General features: G+C 44.2%; 1 protein-coding gene and 1 non-coding gene across 2 annotated transcripts in view; one reads left to right on the top strand and one right to left on the bottom strand.

The window, feature by feature from the left end:
* Positions 1-8,352, bottom strand: part of ZBTB7C (zinc finger and BTB domain containing 7C) — a 346,334-nt gene that overhangs the window by 327,548 nt on the left and 10,434 nt on the right. The window lies entirely within an intron of this gene.
* LOC111723566 lies at positions 1,023-1,085 on the top strand. Its single transcript, XR_002772083.1, has one exon. It is a non-coding gene; the product is annotated as a U7 small nuclear RNA (small nuclear RNA).

The raw sequence follows: 8,352 nt of genomic DNA, 5'->3' as shown, positions 1-8,352 counted from the left end.
CTGGTGCCAAAAAGGTTGGGGACCCCTGGTCTAGGGCACCCATTTGGAAAGCCACTGTCTAAAACACTCCTGTCTTCTTAGCTCATCCAGCTTGTAGAGCAGTGATTCTCAACTGGTGTGCATGGCACACTGGTGTACTGTGAAAGGATCTTAGGTGTGCTGAGAACATTTTTAAATATCATTAATTGTTTTCCAAAGATATTCAAAGCACACTAAGTATATTCCTTTTTTTATTCTTTTCTATCAACATAATTTAAATGTGCCATAGAAGTTTAACTATAGGTTCAAGTGTGCCATGAGATAAAAAAGGTTGAAAAACACTGTTTTAGAGGCTCAAGGAAAGCTTTAAGACTTCTAGATACCTCCTTCAGGTGGTAAAACTCTGTAGCCTTTCAATAGTCCCAGCTCTAACTGCCACTGTTTTACTGTTATGACTTTGCCATCTACCTACTTCTCCCCTCTCTGGCGCCCAGAGCAAGGGAGAGCTTGGCTTTCTGCTCCACACCAGCTGGCAAAGGCTGAAAGGAAAGGCCTTCTAAGCAAGGATCCCAGCAGGGCAAATTCCCTGTGACAGTCCTTCACATCAGAGGGAAGGACTGTTGCCCTTCAAAGCATCAGATCTTCCCTTCCCACCAGACATAGGATATCTAATAAGTACTTCCATCTACATACAATTGGTTTCTTCACTAACTTTTCTTTTAAAGCTTTGAATTCTTAATGATGAAACGCCCTTTCTTTATCCCAAACTATAGTTTTTTCAGAACTTTCTTTCAATACACATGCACACACACATACACGCCAACAGAATGCAACCAGGATTTAAAACAGTGTTTTCTCTACTGAAGTCCAAGTGCAAGCCGTGGCTGTTTTTCTGTTTGGCCTAATTTCTCCCTTGTAGTTATTAGGCATAATCAAAAGACTGCTGCTTTTTGAATAAAGGCCTAAGTTAGGAGGTTCTCCGCTTGAGCCTGCTCCTTCAGCTTTGCTACGTGATGAGATCTTTTTTAAAAAAATCAAGCTAGGAGTGTCACAGCTCTTTCAAAATTTGTACAGCAAGTTTTTTGCTTTTTACTAGAAACACTTCTCCCCGCAAAAGAAATCAGACTGGGAGAGCACAACGTCCTTATGGAGACTCCTTTAAGTAGTGGAAAATAGCTCTCCAAGAATAGGTACACAAGAAACCTCTGCAGGAGATAAACGTGTCCATGGTGAGGCCTTCCTGCCTGCTGTCCCCTGTGCCCCGCCAGGCTGTTTTGGCAGGACTACACAATGGGAAGGTCTGGAAAGCAGGAGATCAGGATCTAGTCTCAGCTCTACTGCTGACCAGTGAGTGTCCCTAGACTGTTGCAGCTCCAGGGACAGTATTTGGTTGTGTGAATATAGGAGAACTGGTTCAGTGACCTCAGAAATAACTTCAGCCCTGTTAGAAATGGAAAGGGCTTTGGTCAAATGTGACAATGAATATGTATTTGATGTGACAATACCTGGGCATCTGTGAACCTTTAGTGATCAGGGAGATACTGTTGTTGTCCAAGCCCTGAAGAGCCCCCCCACCCTCCGGCCAGGGAGGGGCCTTGCCCCTTGTAAGGCCTTAAGCCAGACCTGCTCCAACCGCCACACTCCCTGGCCCACTGGCTCCCTCCCTTGGGGACAATGAAAAAGAGCAAACACACCTGGTGGGGGGCGACAAAGGTATTGCTTTTCCTTTCCTTACTCTCTCTACAACAGCCTCACCAGTACCCTCTCCCCGACTCCCTCTATATAAGAAGTTAATCACTGTACACCTGAAACAAAGCCAATGTTATGGCATGTAAACTATACTTCAATAAAGCTTAAAAATGTTTTTAAAAGCCTTTTTAAATGTAAAGAGATTTAATTTCATTCTTCTCCGAATAAGCTCTGAATCAAAACTCAAGGCAGTTTTGATTAGGATACCTCCAAAATGATCACACACACACACAGAGGACTACAGGAAATTCCCCTAATTAAAAATAAGTCACAAAGGGCAGAATGTGAGAGGAATCAAGATGATCATAATCAAGCCAAGGTTGGCAGCCTCAGCCTCGGAAGGAAAGAATGGCTGCCCCTTCAGATGTTGGAAAATGATGGATTCTTTGCTTTCCAGGAAGCCAGGACCCTCCCAGATCCCCAAAAAAGTATAGCGTTCCTAATCTTCAGGGCCTCTTTGCAGCTTTTGCTTTCTGACTGAGCATCAACAGAAGGAAGGAGGTGACACAGTGAACATGCCACTGGCACCCCTTCCTAGTCCTGGCCTGTGTCCAGCCCCAGGGACCTCAGGTGACCAATGCTTCAGTCGATTCTACAGTATTTCCCTTGTGGTCATCTCACTTGAAAACTTCCATGGTTCAGCTCTTTCATTCTCCCTACACTGGAATGGACTATAATAGACTTCAACTTGGCATTCTTTTTTCCTGAACTTCAAAAAGACTTCCATGTGACTTTTTAAATTCAGGTGCGTTGTACCTGCAAGTCCTTAAAAATGTCTCAGAAGTGTCTTTTCCTCCTGTTCTATTTTGTTGGGTCAAATCAAGCCAGCAATGGCAAATTCTCTAATGATTGATTAGATGGTGGAGAGGGTGGCTGGATTTTTCTTTCGGTGGTAGGTTGAAAACAATTTCTGAAGAGCTCTCTGCCTGGTCACAGAGCTCACCTACACCAGAGACTCAAGAAATGACTCAAGCTGGAGGGTGTAAGGGATGTGAGATCCGAACTTGGGAAAGATCAGATGCCGTAGGGACATTTATTTTGACAAATCTTTTCTTTTTAATCATCTGTAATAAGACCATAGTACATTGTGCCATGTATATGATATATTTGGAAAAGTAATGAAGTCTAGGGAGTAGGCAGAGTAACTCAGCTCCAAGCTATTAAATCTTGGCTTAGAAGTAGGATAAAGTCAGAGATTTGTATGTATGTGTGTAAAAATTGTTCAGGCTGCTACATTAGGAGGGGCAAAAATTAGCCAGGTTCTACTACAAGATTGAGATTTAGAACATCAGAGCAGAGTGACTACATTTTTCCGTAGAGATCTTTACAGCTATTTGAAATTATGAACCCATAATATGCAAATGCACGGGGCTGAGAAATACACATTCTTGGCAGGGACTGAAGATGTTATAATGTGTGCTGTAAACGGCGACGCGTATGTGTATAAAATCAGTGCGCACATACTAACTGGTCGATTATCCCCTCTAAAACCACACATAAATTCTCCTGACAGGAATTGGAATTTTGCACACATCCCAAGAATGAACTGACTCTTAATGTGCTGTGCGTGGATGAAGGATAGAGTATAAAACAGCACCAGAAAGGGTCACCAAGCTAAGGGAGAGAGCTTTCTGATTCTCAAGCGTGACAACAAAGGGTTTGGGGGTTACACTGTCCTTCTCAGCGTAACTATAATATTAGTAGTAGCCAGTAATATTGATTAAGTTTTGGGCTCTGTGACAACCACTGTCTTGGGTGCTTTCCACCCACGATCCCATTTAGGGAGAAAAAGAGGCAGTGTGTATGTGCACAGCAGAGGGGTGGCAGTGGTGTGTATGATGTGGGTGGGTGTGCATGTGTGTGTTCTATTCAAGTGCTTTACCACAGTGGCAAATGGCTGTTTTCCCAGGGAATGTAACAATTTATAATGGTGAAAATGTTACTTTGTCCATGAGGAAGGCAGGAAGGAGACCTCAGTCTCCAGGTACCCAGTAACTGGGGGCAGAGTGGCCAGACTAGTTCAGACCTGGAGCCAAAATCTAGTTAATAGCCATTTCTGAGCAAACAGCAGAAAATTAGGGAACCACAGTCCAGAATCTGAAAAGAGGTAACAAATGCCCAAAATAGTATGTTGCTGAGTCAGGTCCCTACAAAACGCAGGGTCTTAAAAATTGTAAGGAAGAAAAAGAAAAATGCCTTTAGTTAAACAATGGCTTTTAATGACTTCAGCAAATAGGTGACTCTCGGTGAAGTGGCTGAATCTTGTGCATCAAAATCTGTCATAAGGAATTCGTGGCAAAGCCACGGATGCAGAACATAGCATGATTTCATTTTCTAAAATACAAGCAGAAATATTATTTTATTGAATAATTATCATTTACAACCTATCTCTCCTGCCCCCCTTACTAAGCACTTTAGAAAAAATATCCAAGGACTCCAGGTATAGACAAAGACAAGCACACACTTCACCTATTTTCCAATGGCTGGCAAGGACAGTCACTAGGATTTTGTCGTCTGCTTTCTCACCTGTATGAACTAGCTTATGAGCAAAATTTCTGAGTTCTTAGAAACTAGCTAGAATCTGAATTAGGAGATGATTGGCAAAACGGGTGAAAGCACATCCAATATCAGAGATAAATCCAAATAGGAAGCATTTTCCTTGCCCTCAGGGAGCTTTCAATAAGTATTCTGCCAAAGTCAAGGCAAGGAGCCGGAAATGAACATGACCTCACCAGGTGAGCCTCCATGCTCCCCCCTTCTAATACTTCTTTAAGGCACAGATTCCCAAATATTAAAGCCAGTCAGAAAAATAAAAGATGAGCTCTTTTAAGTGGTTTATATTTATGTGTAAATTAGTACCAGCACAGAGAAACCTTGAGATTACAAAGACAGATAATAAACTCACTGAAGGAAGCTTATGCAAACATGGGCCTTTGAAGGGAGTCCTTGAATCTCTTCACCAAGTTTCACAGCCTCATCCTGACACAAGATTTAACAGCCCTCAAATTCTTTTCTCTGCTCCTGTCCACTTGCTGCCCCCACATCACACAGAGAGGGAGTATAATGAAAGAGAAATTCTCATCCTTAACTGTGAGCCATAGCACTGGCTGTCACCAAGTCACTGTTGCCCTCACAGAAGCTGAAATACAGAAGTACCCATCTACAAAACTATAAAATGTGCATAAACACACACCTCGGGGTATCTCGTCCCCTGAAATTAGTGACCTGATATTTCTTTGTGCTGGTAGATGCATTTTTACAACACAGCTTAAGTGGCTCCAAAAGCAATTTCCTAATGTACCCTATGAAAAAGATACTGGCCAATGAATAAAAATCATTCCAGTTTGGCGCTGGCTGGACTGAAATAAATGGTTTTAATACTTAGTATCAAGTGGATCATCTCTTCCTCTTTCCAATGAGAAACAAATTCTCATTGTTTAAGGCTAAAATAGAAATTTATGCCATCCCTGAAGTACACTGAGTTAAACTAGGCAGAAGCCAGACGTGAGCTCCTGGGGGTTGGAGGGTGGAGGTGGGGACCAGCCTCAGAGTTAAGATTTGCAACAGATGATTCCCCAAACATGACTCCTTTACCCAAATATTTTGTCCTGCTTCCTAGACACACCTTTCTGCCAAGGGAATACTTCACAGAGCTTGGCCCCTGTCACCTTGGCCCCCCCATCACTCCTTTGCACACACTATTCCTCCCACCCTGGATACTCTCTGGGAAACTTGAGGTCAATTTAGGTGCAGTGAGAAAGAGAATCTAGGCTCTGGATTCTCCACCACAGCCTGTTAGCTGTGTCACCTGAAGCCAGTTAACCTCAGCATTCCATGCCTCAGATCATCATCTGTTGAATGGGAATAATTGAAAGTTGCCAGGCACATTAATGGGTGTGTCCCATGTGGGAAGTACCAACCTCGCAGCAGGTACTCAATGTCAGTCCTCCTACCAACTCCTTTCCCCAATTCCATGTCAAGTCTGACAAGCTGGCAACTCTAACACAGACTCCAAGGCACACAACTGTTCCTTGCTTTGAAATCTTAAAGCCTTTACAAGCTACACTACATCTTTAGCCCTTCAGCATGAGGCTTCTATGTGTCCTGCATAAGTCATTATCTTTGTAAACAGATTTTCAGATCCTTGAAGGCAAAACGAAGTTGCCCTGCAGAACTCAGACCAGAATTAAGGACAACAGGAGTCCAAATACACCCCATGTTCCCTGTGGGATCATAGCTTCTCTACTTGTACCATCACAAAAGCAGCAAAGAGTCTTTGTAACCAGGCATTTCCTGGGCCATCTGCAACTCTTAAGCCACTTCAGCTTGTTGCTTTCTAGCCCATGGATGAGGTCCACACTCTCACCCCATGGGGTGCTTCAGGAAGCACTCTGAGCCCCCAAATGGGCAGGTTACAGGGATCAAGGCCAAGAACCATGGGAAACAGATCTTGCTCAATGGCAGCAGTGAGCTATGAATCTCCAGGTGAAGTGTGCCTTCTCTGACACAATATGGGAATGGTTTCTCCCTACTGACCACAGCCCCCTCTGTCCATAGGCCTGCTGGGCCACTGCTGCCCTTTTGCTGCTCAGGGAGCGACCTGAGAGCCTTGCTCACCAGACTCTGAAGCCAGCCCAGACTGACTGGGCCAACGAGGGGCCTCAAAACCCCTCAAGGTCAGAAGGAGCACACTAAGGATACACAGAGTCCCCCTGGCTGAGCCAGGGTCCCACACCCTGCCCTTTGGTAGACCCTGCAGGTGGGCTATGACCATGAGGTAGCTGAGGAGGGCCAAGGTCATGTGTCATGCATGAACTGGGGTCAAGAAACTTGCAGCTCACATAAGCCATTCAGGCCAAGCCCACTGCCCCGAGTCACAGAGCTCAACACTACCTCTGTGGCTTCCATCTTCTTCCCCTAAGGCTGTGTCCCACACTCCTTTAACCCCAGCATGAAGCTGCATCTGTCCCCTTCTCCCCTCAAAGTCACCTTCTTATATCAGAGCCCCAACCCCACCCCCCAAATGTGAGCACTCTCCTGCACACCTTGTCCTCCTTTGCTCCCCCCACCCCCAACCCACAGCCTGACCCCACACCCAGCACCTAGTAAGCGCTCAGGAAACACTGGTGTTGACTGTATGATTCATTCTCTAGGAATTCAACCCAAAATTATTTATTCCACTCTTAATCTTTAAACAATCAAGCATTTTTTGTCCTTCGAAGGATCTTGTGAACAATAACTCAGCAAGACTATCCTTGGGAATGCTATAAATCTGTCTGTATTTAGAAAAATCAAAGATCACTTTCGTTTTAAAAAATCACTAGGTATCATATCAGCAAATGACTAGAAACCAAAATATTTGTGCATAAGGGACAGTGAAATAAGCTGAGGTATAATAATCAAGTGTCTCTAAGACAAACGAAGTAAAAAGTAAAATACAGATGCATGATATGCTTCTATCTGAGTAAAAATAATTAAAAATACACGTGCACACGTATGGACACATACACACGTTTTGTGGCACAGGCATTGACTGAAGAAACCATTAATAGCGTTGCCTCATGTTAAGGGAGCTAAAAGCAGCGAGAGAAAGATGTTTCGCTTTAAACACCCTTTTGTACCTTTTGAATTTTAAACCATGGAAGTGTTGACCTATTTGAAAAAATTAAATTAAAAATTCAAAGCAAACAGTGTGTGGAAAAGTAATAAAAAATCTACTTTAGGAAAACATAAAAGAGAAATCCTCATTTCAAAATGGTTCAAGGCAGCCTGTTGAGTCATCTGTTCACTGTGGCAGAGACAAAACCGAAGAGGCACCATGGCTGGCAGAAGGACAGGGGCTGGCGGGGGTGGCGGGAGGCAGGTGGCATTGGCCCTGGGCTCCTTTCCTCCCCTGCCCTCTGGGACGGCCTGAGAAAGGGAAGCCTCTCCGAGCCTCAGCGTCTTAATTTCACAACAGCAGTGTTGGAACCGCTCCTAGAGCACACGGGTCCCTTTCATGCTGGGGAACTGGGGGTCTTCAGGTAGATCAAAGCTGCTTACTTAGGAACAACCTAATTTTAAAAAGAAGAGCCCTTCCTTGAAAAGGAGGAATGTGGGCTTCTGTTCCCCTCGTGGAAGTTGGTGACTGAGGGATAAAAACCTCACTTCCCAACTCACCAGAGTGCAGTGAAACCAGCCCCTCTGACTTCAGGAGCTTAAAATACATCCAGGGACACGCCCTTCCCCCTGAAACACACCTGCTGCCTTTCCTCCCTCTCCCCACATCCTCTCTGGACAGGCCAAGTGCCCATTATGACAGAGCTAAAAATTTTCCTTTTTGGTTCTAATATTTCCTGCAGGGCCCCTCCCTTCTTTTATAGCTACCATTCACAGCCATCCGGGATGACCCAAGAACAAGAGGAAGCTTCAGAATGGAAACAATCAAAACACTTCGCTTTTAAAAAATGATAATTAAGGCCCCTGTCCCATTTCCAAAACACATTTTTAAGAAGGCAACTGAACGGTGATGACTGGGCACTGTCTATTCTTAGAGAGACCTACTGTATAACTTGTTCAGACAACTTTGTAAGTCGATGTTTTAAAATATGGGCCCAGCAGTCTTCTCTGTTGCCCAGACTTCCC

The sequence above is a fragment of the Otolemur garnettii genome, unplaced genomic scaffold (genome assembly GCF_000181295.1).
Source record: "Otolemur garnettii isolate 467f Iridium unplaced genomic scaffold, OtoGar3 scaffold00012, whole genome shotgun sequence".
Taxonomy (NCBI): Eukaryota; Metazoa; Chordata; class Mammalia; order Primates; family Galagidae; genus Otolemur; species Otolemur garnettii.
Note: the sequence above shows the minus strand (reverse complement) of the source record. Positions and strands in the feature narration are given on the sequence as shown.